This window comes from Arachis hypogaea, chromosome 2 (assembly GCF_003086295.3).
Source record: "Arachis hypogaea cultivar Tifrunner chromosome 2, arahy.Tifrunner.gnm2.J5K5, whole genome shotgun sequence".
Classification (NCBI taxonomy): domain Eukaryota; kingdom Viridiplantae; phylum Streptophyta; class Magnoliopsida; order Fabales; family Fabaceae; genus Arachis; species Arachis hypogaea.
In genome coordinates this window covers 15923740-15936951 of record NC_092037.1, presented here as the reverse complement: position 1 = coordinate 15936951, position 13212 = coordinate 15923740, and the positions used below count along the sequence as shown (strand labels likewise).

General features: G+C 28.9%; 1 long non-coding RNA gene and 1 pseudogene across 2 annotated transcripts; both read right to left on the bottom strand.

The window, feature by feature from the left end:
- Positions 1 to 208: 208 nt before the first annotated feature.
- On the bottom strand, positions 209 to 5912 carry LOC112739259 (uncharacterized). Of its 2 annotated transcripts, none has more exons than XR_003170198.3 (4): positions 5174 to 5912; positions 4718 to 4884; positions 1144 to 1488; positions 209 to 896 (listed from the first exon to the last, which is right to left on the bottom strand). It is a non-coding gene; the product is annotated as an uncharacterized lncRNA (long non-coding RNA). The 2 variants fall into 2 exon arrangements; XR_011871680.1 differs by having other exon boundaries at positions 613 to 896; positions 1144 to 1277.
- Positions 5913 to 6251: 339 nt separating this feature from the next.
- On the bottom strand, positions 6252 to 8232 carry LOC112739243 (protein NUCLEAR FUSION DEFECTIVE 4-like; annotated as a pseudogene).
- Positions 8233 to 13212: the final 4980 nt, after the last annotated feature.

Below are 13212 nucleotides of genomic sequence, written 5' to 3'. Positions count from 1 at the left end.
AATGGAATTTATTTGTTTTAAATATACAGTACATAGATAATTTAATACTTAAGTAGTGTAGAAATTCAACTTACAAAATTCGGTGTTTATTTGAATAGTTTTCGGTGTAATATAGAATTTATTTTTCTTTTTCTGCATTTTTTTTAGCTTGGATTCATTCAAATTAACAGCATTTTAATACAATACAGATAGGTTCATAGAAGTATAATTTTGTAAAGAAAATTTATGAAAAACTTGAATTGAATATTTACAAAGATACAAAGTATGTGTTTGTTTGAACTATACATTGCACAAACAATTCAGTACAGAACTAGGATAGAAATTCTTAACAATTTATAATATTCAAACTATGTACTATCAATATCCCTTGATTTCAATGTACAGTAAAGACTTAATAATAAAGACTTAATAATGCAGCAGATGGCTTGGATAGTTTGATGGCTTCAAATTCTTGAATGGCTTTATCTCTGAGTTGATTTATTTCGTCAAATAGAATGAGTGAAGCATATTCGACTCTAAAATGATAAACTTGTTCTTACAATTTAAAGAAATTTTTTTATTAAACTATGTTAATTTAGTAATAGAGAGTTTTATATTTTTAAAGATAGTTACCTATTTTCAATTCTTCTATGAATATTTTTCCTTTTTGATCCTTTTTGGATCAATTATCTCCAGCAATTTCATCACATATATTGCATAATCTCATCTAAAAATAAAAATAAAATAATACATTAAAATAGGACAGTAACAAAAAACACAGTAAAATTATTAAATAGAAAGATTTGATACTGTATTTACTGCCCGTTGATGTTGACGTATGGTGCTTTGACACCCTCATCCTTGTCTATTAAAGATTTTTCTCCGACAAACACCCTCATTTGTGAAATTATAAAGCCCTAAAAACCAAAACAAGCCAAGTATAAAAAACTCTATATTTAACACCAAATTACACCGAATGAATAATTTCAACTTACAGAATTCAGTGTTTATTTGAATAGATTTCGGTGTATTCGGGAAATAATTTGGTGTATTATAGAATTTATTCTTCTTTTTCAAAGAATTACCAATGCACCTTATTTCAAACAGACAGAAACAAGAGAATTTATAGAGAAAACAGAAATTTGTATCAAATAAACAACTTACAACAAATTTATTAATTTCTGTTCTGTCTTTCGAAGGAGATTTTTGTTTAATGGGTCAAGGACATGAAATTTCTTCTTTTCAACATCCGCCATCCATATCTACCAATGCCGCACATAGAAAATTGGGGCAAATATCTGAAGTTTGGCCAGAAAGAACAATTTTTTATTTTAATTGGCACCTAATGTAAGAATTATTTAAGCTTTATAAATGAAAGTTTACAAAAGGATGGGATGCAAGTTTTTTCTTGTCTAAAAATGGGATATAGTCTTGATAGTCTTTAATCTGGACGGGCTTGTTAGTTTTTGGATGAATAAAGTTGCCCTCATGACTCGACAATGCGGCATTCTGCAAAATTTGTATAATATACCGAAAGAAACAGTTACAACCAAGGTTCTGAGAACCAGACCAGTCATCGAACTGCTCTAGTCACTGGTTCATTGGTCTAACTAGTCCAACTGTAGTTCTACCGAAAAAATCATTTTAGAATAAAATAATAAAAAAATTATAAATAAACATCCTAAAATAAAATTATAGTCTAATATAAATTTTAAAATATCTTCCAAATTTAAAACACTATATGAAATATTATCTTCTAAATTAATAATTGATATAGTCTCAAATATTAAAGATTGTGAGTACAATTAATCACTCAGAAAAAAATAAAAATAAAAAATAATGATCAATTATCATGTCCCAACTAAACAACTTAAGGACCATGTCTGAAATATTCTTGCACAGCAACATAAGTAGAATGAAAAATTCTCCAAAAAGTCCTCCTTCCCAAAAAGGATATGAGCTTTAAGTAGATACTCATAAAAGGAATTAACCCTCAGAAAATAATTCAGAAAACAATCCACACAAGAAATATATAGGTCAGTTCATCAGCATTTGTGGGTTAAGATGAAAGCATCATAGGGTATCAAACATCATTACTATAAATAGTAGCAGCATGTTCATATTAAAGTCAACGGACAATGCAATTGCTAAGCTAGAAAACACATACTGAAAGATGAAAAGATTATCACAGTACCATCCTTGTCTGGTAATGTTTACTGGCACCAGAAAGTATGCCCTGTTTTGGCATATATTGTTACTTCAGAGTAGATAGATAACATAAATTTTAATGATGTGAAAGTCAATGTAATTATTAGGGTTGGGTATGGTTTGGAGTTTTATAAATCCAAACTGGATCCATTTCAGAACCAGTTTTATGGTTCATAAAACCAAACCAGAACTGGATTGAAGAGAGAAACCAATTTTAAACCGGTTTGAAAAAACAAACACCAGTTTTAAACCGGTTTTAGAATTTAAATCCAGTTTTATTTATAAACCGATTTTAAATCCAGTTTTACATATAAAACCGGTTTTTAATCCAGTTTTACATATAAAACCGGTTTTAAATCCATTTTTTTAAAATCCAAATCTAAAATCCGATTTTTTTTATAAAATCCAGTTTTAAAACATACTATGGCAGTTTTAAAACACAAAAGTAAAGACAATAAATAAATTGTTTTGTACAAAATCTAAGAAAAAAAAACCAAACAACAGCCACATTTTTCTATCACATCACAATACAAAATAAAGTTTTACAATTCAGGAATATGTTACTTCTGCACTCTACCAATTCTATATTTTAAGAGCCTCCAGTACGATGATCATGCCACAAAGAAAAAGATGCAAAACCTAATATTGTCAAGGGTTACTAAAAAAAGATAAGATCCTAAGAGAAGTCTTGCGTACTAAGTTTCAACAATTTTTTTAAATTAACATTGGATTAATGTATCCACAAATAACATCTCAATTTTCCTACCAACATCGTATAGACAATAACCAAACAAAAAATTTTGAAAGGAAAATAAATTAGCGTTATATCTTGCCAACATTCATAATGAATAACTGGACATATTTTTCTCAAATACATAAAATAGTAGTGCAATTTGCAATGCAAATATATCTAAGCAAAAACTTCTAAGAGAATATTCAATGTGATTTTGATCAATTGTCTGATTGAAAATCATTATATATATATATATATATATATATATATATATATATATATATATATATATATATAATGAGCTGCTGTAATGTCACATATCACAATATAGATAAAAATTGAATAAGATACTCTAAATTCAGATGACATATATAAATTTAATTATGTGAACTTAAGTGCAAACATACTATGGCAGTTCAATTCATAAGTATTTTGTATTAATGCCAAAAATAAAATTACATTCAAAGCGTATAATATAAGTAGCCTAATTTATAAATACACCAATAACTAATTTCGACTTGAATGTAGAAAGATTTAGACCAAAATTTATTGCAAGAATAAAAGAATTATGATCATAAATAATAAATAATCTATTACTAATTCCTTTTTTCATTACTAATTCTTCACTTGCAATTTTTCCTCCATCTCTTGATCATTTATATCAAGAACTAACTCTGTGATTTCTTTAACAAGATCAACAATGACACCATCGATCTTCATTAGATGTTACATGTAAACTGCCTTAAGAACATTGCTTAATCTTCCATATATAAAGAGACAAAGCTTATTAGAACACTCCTTGATCTTTCTTAGCTTATAGCTTCAGGATTTTTAAATATGTAAATATTTAATTTTTTTGACTTCAAAGACTATTCCTTGCAATCTATGTTCTATGCAAAGATTTTAGAGCCTCCTCTAATGAATTTCTTCTCACATCTACATAAAGTTCACATCCTCCTTCAGTTAAGAAGAATAAAGGATATGTGCTTTGCAAAGTAAATATGTACTTCTTTAAAAATAATTTTGTGATCTACTCCAGCAGCCAGCCAATCTTTTTGATACATCATCAACATGATTTGGATAGAGAAATGAAAGAACTTCAAAAAAGCTAGAACTTCTGACAACATCTTTCACGGATAGTAAAATAATCTTCAAGGTTCAATTATATTTTTAAAGCAAACACAAATAAATAAAAAAATAATGAACAACAACAAAAGGCAAAACTACAAAAGCATATATATAGATAAAATTACATATTCAGAAGATCAATTAAACATTCGCCATAATTCGCCATAACATGATCAAGCACAAATCCAGCAACACAAACTCAACCAATACAGCTTCATAATTTCAGTTTATATATCATATGATTGAGCTTCTAACTACCCTAACCCTTATTCTTAGTAGCTGATTTCTCTTAGTATAATTCTCTTGGTCTTAAATCACAAAAAACCTGGAAATCCATTGTTAACCATTACTAAAAATTTTGTAATTTGCATCCATATATTTCTGTTTAGCTTTGGCAGGGAATAAAATACTGCTAAAAATCAACTATCAACTATAAACTATTCCCTAATAAAATCATACTTGCATCCCTTCCCCAGTAAACAAACAATGAACTTTGATGTGTTGTATCCTCAGCAATAAACCATTAGCAAAGTGAAATATCCTATGCTTTAACAGTATGCTAGAACTAGAAACCTGGTGCAATGTCTCAACAACAGAGTAGCATGATGAATAAATAGGAACAAAATTCAAAGCTAATTAAAAAATTTAAACACAAGGCAAGGCAAATACCTGGTGCTTGGTGAGCCTCTGCGAATGGCTCTGGTCTTCTTACTTCTTAGGGTGGAAATCAAGAGCTTGACGTGTACTTCTTCTTCTTATAAACTTCCCCCAAGATAGCCTTCTACTTCTGAGAAATCACCGTCAACACTTGACCAAAGGACAACCACACAACCTTGCTGCAAAAAAAACCCCAAAATAAAAATGACATTAACACAAACACTTGATATGCATAACAGCATAAGCAATCAACCTTGTTCAGTTTTTCAAATTGATGGAATGGAACAGAACAGAAAAGAACATGGAAGCACCTTTGGCAATTTCAACTATATAATCACAAATGTAGTAAATCCCTATCTACCACTCAATTCCTTTTCTCAGATGATAGATTCACTCTGTGGTTCTTCTCTGTTGCTTCACAACATTTCAATCTACCAAATTAATTACTTAATGGTAAACCTATCTAACCTTGAGGGTACCCAGAGAACGGAGAAGAACAGAGCTGGGTCACGGCGAGAAAAGGCGGACGGCGGAACCGCGAATGGCGGAACAGAGCAGTGGCGCGATGCGCTTGTGGTGGTGGTGGCAGCTACGAAACTGCAGTGCCAGTTAACTGCTCCGGTGCGGCGGTGCCGGCTGGCGGCTGCGGGCGAAGGAGAAAAGGATTCGTGAATCGTGACGGTGCTCTGGATCTGGATTTTTTGAGAATCAAAAGTTAAGAATTAGGGTTTTGTGAGATTTGGATTTTAATCTGGATCTGGATCCGGATCCGGATTAAAACCGTTTAAATGGATTGGACTTAAAACCAAATTATAAAATAAATTTGGTTTGGTTTGGATTTTTTTGTTTAAAATTGGTTTTTTTTAAAGGTTTGGTTTGGATTTGGTTTAAAATCCAAATTTTGGATTTTTTTGCCCACCCCTAACTGACGGTGAAGGAATCTGACCAACTGGCGGCAGAAGCAAGAAGAGACAGAGGTTACCAGTCGAGTGACCAGATGCTAGTTCAGTCTGCTTCTGCCGCCGGCGAAAACAAGCGCAGGGAAGGCAGCGAGTGAGTGAGAGACGGCGGTGACGACATAGAGCGCGACGACGAGATTGAGTGCGAGACTATGAGTGTGTGATGAGAAAGAGACTCTTCCAGAGAAGAGACACGTTTAGGGCTTCAGGTGAAGGTCATCAGATTAGGGCATTGGGGGATTGACGATGCCGTTTTCAATTTCTTTTTTCTTTTTAAATTTTCAACATTCCCGCTCCGGGTCATATAAACCAGTGGAGTCACCGGTTTTACCCAGTTTATGGCGGGTCTGATGCTTTGATAGTTCAAATAGTGACTCGGTTCGAATTAATTTTGTCATTACCATAATAGTGCGAAACATAACAAAATTATCCATTAATTGACCATTAAAATTAAACTCTATAAAACATAATAAATTATTTTTTAATTTTTATAGTTCTAATACTTATCAAAAGAAAGGGGGTTATTTACATAAATTTTTTCCATCTCTTGTCTTTGTTCATGGAATTGTATTTGTATGAACATAAGATAAGAATCTTGATATGCACAACAAAACCAAGTCGTAGCATATTTATGGAAATCTACTCCTAGCTAGGTTCTAAATACATACATACATACAAAAGCTACCTAAGCTACCATGAGAATACAAATTATATTCTACAACCATACAATATGTTGTTGTTTATGATTCTCTCTAAACTTCTTGTATATATCACCCTTGTAGAATTCACTTGTTCTCTTCACCAAAATAAGAGAAGCAAAAGCACCTAAGAGTATGATAGTGGCAAAAATGACAAAAGTGAAATTATAACAATTTATTCCAAAGCATACTAATTCTCCCAGCTCCTCATTCAAACTAAAACTATGATCAATTTTCTTAAGTTGGTTCTTGGCCTCTGCATCATATAAGGTCCCACCAACCAACACATTCATCAAATAAGAACCTATAGGGCTCCCTAGGTGCCAATAATTCAGCAATGCACCATAGTGTTTTAGGCCAAAAATCTCAGAAATTGTGGCAGAAATCAATGGAATTTGAGCACCAAAGCAGAATCCAATTATGCAGCTTGCTATGTATAGTCCACTGTCATTGCTAAGCACAATTGCAACATGACCAATTACTGAGATGAATAGAGAAATTGTTACCAACCATGGCCTAGGTAACTTGTATAGTCCTAACAATGCCTCAGATGCAAAACCAGAAAAAACTCTCCCAAAGAAGTTCCATACACTTACTAGAGATACAAAATACTGAGTTTTAACCTTTGAGTACCCTAATGATTCACCAATCTGTCCAAGGTTGTCAACTGCTGCCAAATTAGCACCAAGCCCACATATTGAAACAAAGAATATCAGAAACATGTCAACACTTAAAATTGCTTGTAATATTGTGTGATCTTCTCCTCTTTCAGGCTTATTCAATATGCTTTTAAAACAAGAATACATTGTTGTTGATGTTGTTGGCTCTGCCATCATTCTCTTGATTCTCAATGATGACATTGAGATTCTCACTCTCAGCCTCAGAGAGTTTCCATAAGAACAGATCCTCTCTTATGGCAACAAAGAGAGGCAGGACAAGCAAGAACAGAAAGATTAGAAATGCAATCAAATGATATGCAAACTTTGAAAGATGACATTCAAACAAGTGAGTAATGGTGATACCCAAGATGAAAGTTGCAAGAGCAGTGGCAATGTAAAAGAAATGAAAAAAGGGTCTAGTGTCATTGAATTGTGTTGAAGGCTCAAAGCCTCTAATTGTGAATGCAAAGAGAATTGACACAATAGCTGGAAAAACAGCAAGAACAAGAACAATAGACCTTGTATCTTGATAATAATAATGAACTGAACAAGAAGCAATAATAGTCTTATGGAATTGTGAGATTATAGCTGCACTCAAACCAACAAAACTCTGCAAGAATCCAACAACAATTCCTCTGTTGAGAGGGAATGTGTTGACACATGAGATCATCACTGATGTTGCTGCAAAATTCTGAGAATGTGTTCCAATCACAAAGTAGAGACACATTTGCCAAACCTCAGGCTTTGGAATCTTCTGTGTTATTGAGAGCCAAACCATGAAGTAACCAACAAAGTTTGTGACAGCTCCAATGAGAAGAATCATCCATGTTGGTGTAATTTCAGTAATTAGCCCTGAGATTATGCCACTGTTTGCACCTAGGTTCTTGAAGAAGCCTATTGTGTTGAGGGTAGTTTGGTCATATCCTAATGTTGCCTTAAGATCCTTTGAATACATACCAAACATGTAAGAGCCACCAGCAAATGATAATATCAATGATGAACCAAACACCATGAACCATTTACCCTTGTGAAATTGCTTTGCGAAATTACCATGATATCCTTGGTGATTATTATCCTTTGCCACCATCATCTTTGTGAACTATGATCAGAAAATTAATCAGTGTTATATATTGAAACAAAATTTGAGTAACTAAGTTGTTTTCACGTTGTTGGAAGAGTGTTATATTAACAAAAATGATCAATGAATTAACCATGTATGCATGCATTGTATGTTGTTGCTAGTAATGAATTATGAACCGATTATAGGTAATTAGTCAGTTTATAATTATTGCTTGTTAATTATTTTTGAAGTAATAACTAAGAGGAGTATGTTGGATGTTGTTTTTAGATTCATGAGGTATTTAGTTTATTATTATAAATGGAAAATTATGGTTAAAAAGTAACTTCTAAGTTGTAACTCGCTAGGTTGGTTAGTATGAATTCTAGGATATATATGAGACTTATAACAAACAAAAATACCAAAAAGACAAAAACGGATTTGTTTTATTGTGTAAAATTAATTATTAAATATTACATATATAATTAAAAAAAAATAAAGTAAGCCAAATATATTTTTACTCTCATTTTTTATTATACTTTAAATTATAAATGTGAAATTGATATGCATGAAGTATTAGACGATAGTATGGATTACTTTTAATTATGGATTTATCTATTATGTACTCTTAGGACATATGTTAAGATCATAAAATAAAATAAAAAATATAAATATAAAAAATTTAAGTTTTGAATGTATTTATTTTATATTTATTAAATAAAAATATTTAAAATTTTCTACTAATTAATAGTAATCTTATCATGTGTTTTTAACATATATGTCAGCTAAACATTATTTTAATTATTTTTATGATTTTTTTATTTATTAAAACTATGAAATAAAAAATTTATAAAAACCAAAGCCATAAATTAGTAATCTTATTATCTAACATTTGAAAATTAGAAAGAATATATAAAATTTATATTCCAATTTCTCGGCTTTAAAAAGAATTAAAAATATTATTTGTACATTAAAATTAGCTACTAAAATCAGTTATCAATGTATTTATGTATAAATACATGTGTAGTTTAATTTATTTTTAATGTGTATTTATATTCTAATATGTATTTTATACTAATGACTGATTTTGATAATTGATTTTAGTGTACTGAAAAAAAATATACATGTTTCCACAAGCAATGCAAAGACAATTTTTTTTAATTGAACTTTAATTTTTATTTTTCAATAAATAATAAGGATCATTATATTCTATCTTTAAATGATAGGGAATGCAATCCCTTATTCATTCTATATTTTCTATCCCTGTGTATAACAACTCATTCCTATAATAACACAGCTCACTCCTCAATGAAGTAGGGTCAGTCCATATATATTATGTTCGTTTGATTTTGATTTGAGGAATATTATTGAATTGATAAATGCACAAATTATATAAAAATTATTTGTAGTAGTGTGAAATTTGTATGTGTAGAAAAGTCTATTATAAAACACATCATAATCATTTAAAAAAATGGTAAATTAATTATTTCATATGAATTTTGTATATATAGAATAGTATATTTCATATGAAAAAATGAGATTGAAAGTTTACTTTAATTTGTATTTTAATCAAAACGTGTATGTTAGCACATATATATTTATATTTAATTTGCAGGTAGTTGGTTTTTTTTTTTTCCCCTTTAATGCGTGGAAATGGTAAACTTACATGCGGTTTTAATTTATTAGAGGGGCTAACCATATATGCCAATATTTCACACGTCTTAATGAATAATTAAATAATGCACCTACCATTTCTTGACCAATATATAGCAAATAGTCAACTTAATTAATATATAAGCCATGCCTGTCATCCAAAATGAATAAGTTTGTAAAATAGACTCATGTATGTATGGTGAGGTAAATATTGATTTTTTTTTTTATTGAAAGGGTAAAAGAGTTTTATATAAATAATGAATCATGTATTATTACATTATTAAAAGTAACTAATTTTTAAATTTAATATTTATATGTAAAATGTATAAATTTATTTATTTAATGACTATATAAAACTTTATTTTGCTGGGTCATATATATATATATATATATATATATATATATATATATATATATATATATATATATATATATAGGTATAGGTAAGATTTTGGGTTATATTTGTTTGTGTGAATTTTTAGATTGACTCAGACCCAAAACCAAATCAAATAAATTAAGGGAAAACGACCTACGTATTGAAGATTATAATAAAACATTTATAAATTCTGTTGCATATATAGTTGCATTGATGCCTTATATTATTGGTTGAACACGAAATGAGATGTTTCAAAATTTTCAGCAAGCTAAAATAGTAAACTTAAAGGGAATCCTAAGCAATGCTACGCGGATGATATATAAAATACAGAAATTAAAGAAACAAAATGTTTCAAATAATAAAAATCAGTTCAAATTAGTTTAAAATTATTTTATTTTATATTCATTAATTATCGTTATAATAAATCAGTAATATTAAATGTAATATATATAATTATATATAATAATTATAAATATTAAATTTACATAAAATAATTTCAAATTATTGTTTCCGATAAAAGACTATTATTAGTGAATGCATATGTTTGTTGTCATGATGCTAAAATCTAATAAACTGAAAAGAAAGCATTTTTTATTTACACACACAAAAAAAAAAGGTTCTAACATGAATGTGGAAGGGGAAAGTGTTTGAGGCTATATAATGTGATTGGTACCTTATTACCACTACCCCTCCCCATACTTTGCAAAAGAGAATACAAACAATCAATAATGCAATCATGGTTTATGAGATTTGGCCACTTATATTATTAGATGTGGAGTTTTATTATGTGTGAACATACATATATAATATAATATATATGAGATATTAGATATTAGATCGACTTACATTTTATATTTAAAAAAATATAAGAAACTAATTTTTAATTAGAAAATATTAGATAATTTTAGAATTTAAATTTAGAATTAACGATTTAGAAAATTTAAGATAAATAAAATAATTTTACTCCTTATATATATATTTTATCAACAATCATTAGTTGAATTATGCTTATTATTCTAATTATTCCACACCGATTGATCTTTCTTGATGAAGTGCTTAAGATATATATAGGTATATATGTTTAGATATTATTGATACAATGATACTCGTTGATTTTAATTTTCATCATTCTAAGAGAAGAATTGTAAACAAGTACAGACTTTGATATAACAATACAATACAGAAAAAAATCAACAATGATATTAAATAAATAATCAAAAGGCATGGTGATATAAACAAGTAAAAGGACTTTGATATATATATATATATATATATATATATATATATATATATATATATATATATATATATATATATATATATATATATATATATATATATATATATATATATATATATATATATATATTAGTCATTTTTTTTTAGTTTTTTTCTTCTTCTTTAATTTTCTTTTTGTAGTGAAAATTGACAAGTGTTTAGTAGGCTGAATCAGCCCATGAAACCTTGTGTGGCTCGAAAACATATCTAACTGAAGTTTTCTGTCTTTAACCTTTTTATGTGTATTATTATCTTGGTCATTTTTTGTTTCCTTAATCAGCAAGGAAAAGAAGAAGAAGAAGACATAATTGAAGAAAATAAAATAATGATATATATTCTATTATTCTTCAATCAGCTTCTATATAACAACTTCGAATGTTCTTTATTTTTTTTACAAGAGATTATATTTGATATTACATGTAATGGATAAATTACATCTTATTTTGATTAGTGTTATAATGGATATCTAGTTTTTAATGAAACTTTTATGATTTAGATTTATTAAATTTTTTATTGTTAGATTTATTTTATAATTATCATTCATTTTAAAATGTGATTATACTTTTTAAAAAAATCAAATCTCATAAAATAAAATAGGCTATGATCACCATTTAAAAATAGGGAGCTATGGTCACAATGAAAACAGTGACTATAGATAAGGTTATGGTGACGGTTTTAAGGAGAGGTGACCATAGATAAACTATAACCACGGTAAAAATCATGACCATAAATAAGGTTATGATCACGGTTTTAAGGTGAGGTGACCAAAGAAGCTATGGTCACGATTTAAAGAGGGGTAACCGTGACCATAGCCTTGGCTATGGTTACGATTTTAGGTGGGGTGACCATAGATAAGGCTATGGTCACGGTTTTAGGGAGAGATGACCATAGATAAGACTATGGTCACGATTTTAAACGGGGTGACCATAAAAGTTATGGTCACGGTAGATAAGGTTATGATCACGGTTTTTACGTGTGACCATAGATTAACCTATGGTCACGATGAAAAAACGTGGCCTAAAATGTCAGATTTTGAAAATTAAAATCGTGACTATAGATAAAAAAACCGTGACCATAGACCTATGACCACGAGAGAATAAGCCACAGTAAAAAATTGTAATCATAGGTCTAAAACCGTGACCATAGATCTATAGTCACCCTTTTTACTAGCTATGATCATAGTTTTTTACCGTGACTATAGGCCTTTTTTTTTGTAGTGTTATATACACACTTTTATAATATTTTTTGTATATATATTTTGAAAGTATATATACTTTTTAACTATAAAAACAGTGATACAAGTATATAATACTCTTCTATAATAGTAATTGGCACAATATATTTGGTGAGTATAGAGGTTAAGGAAATATAATGATGGCAACGTAGGCTAGACGCATTAATATTTTTGCGTAATCTCTTCATGGATGGTGGCTGCTCAAATAAGTAATAATGTATTCTTATCTGACCAAAAATCCCACCAAGAAAAAAAAATTTCCACCAATGCCATCACATTTAGCAAATAATGTCTTTATCAAAATTTCATTTTAGGTGATGCATACTAATCCTATTGCCTTTGACTTAAAGTCACAAACAAATTGCTGCCTCATTCTTTACTAATAATATACCTATACAAACAATGAGTAATATACTATACTGGTTTAACTATTATTATTATTATTATTATTATTATTATTATTATTATTATTATTATTATTATTATTATTATTATTATTATTATTATTATTATTATTATTATTTAAGTTCATTTACTAAATATTTTACCATATTTATATATTCAACAAAATGTAACACTCAAAAACTTAGAGT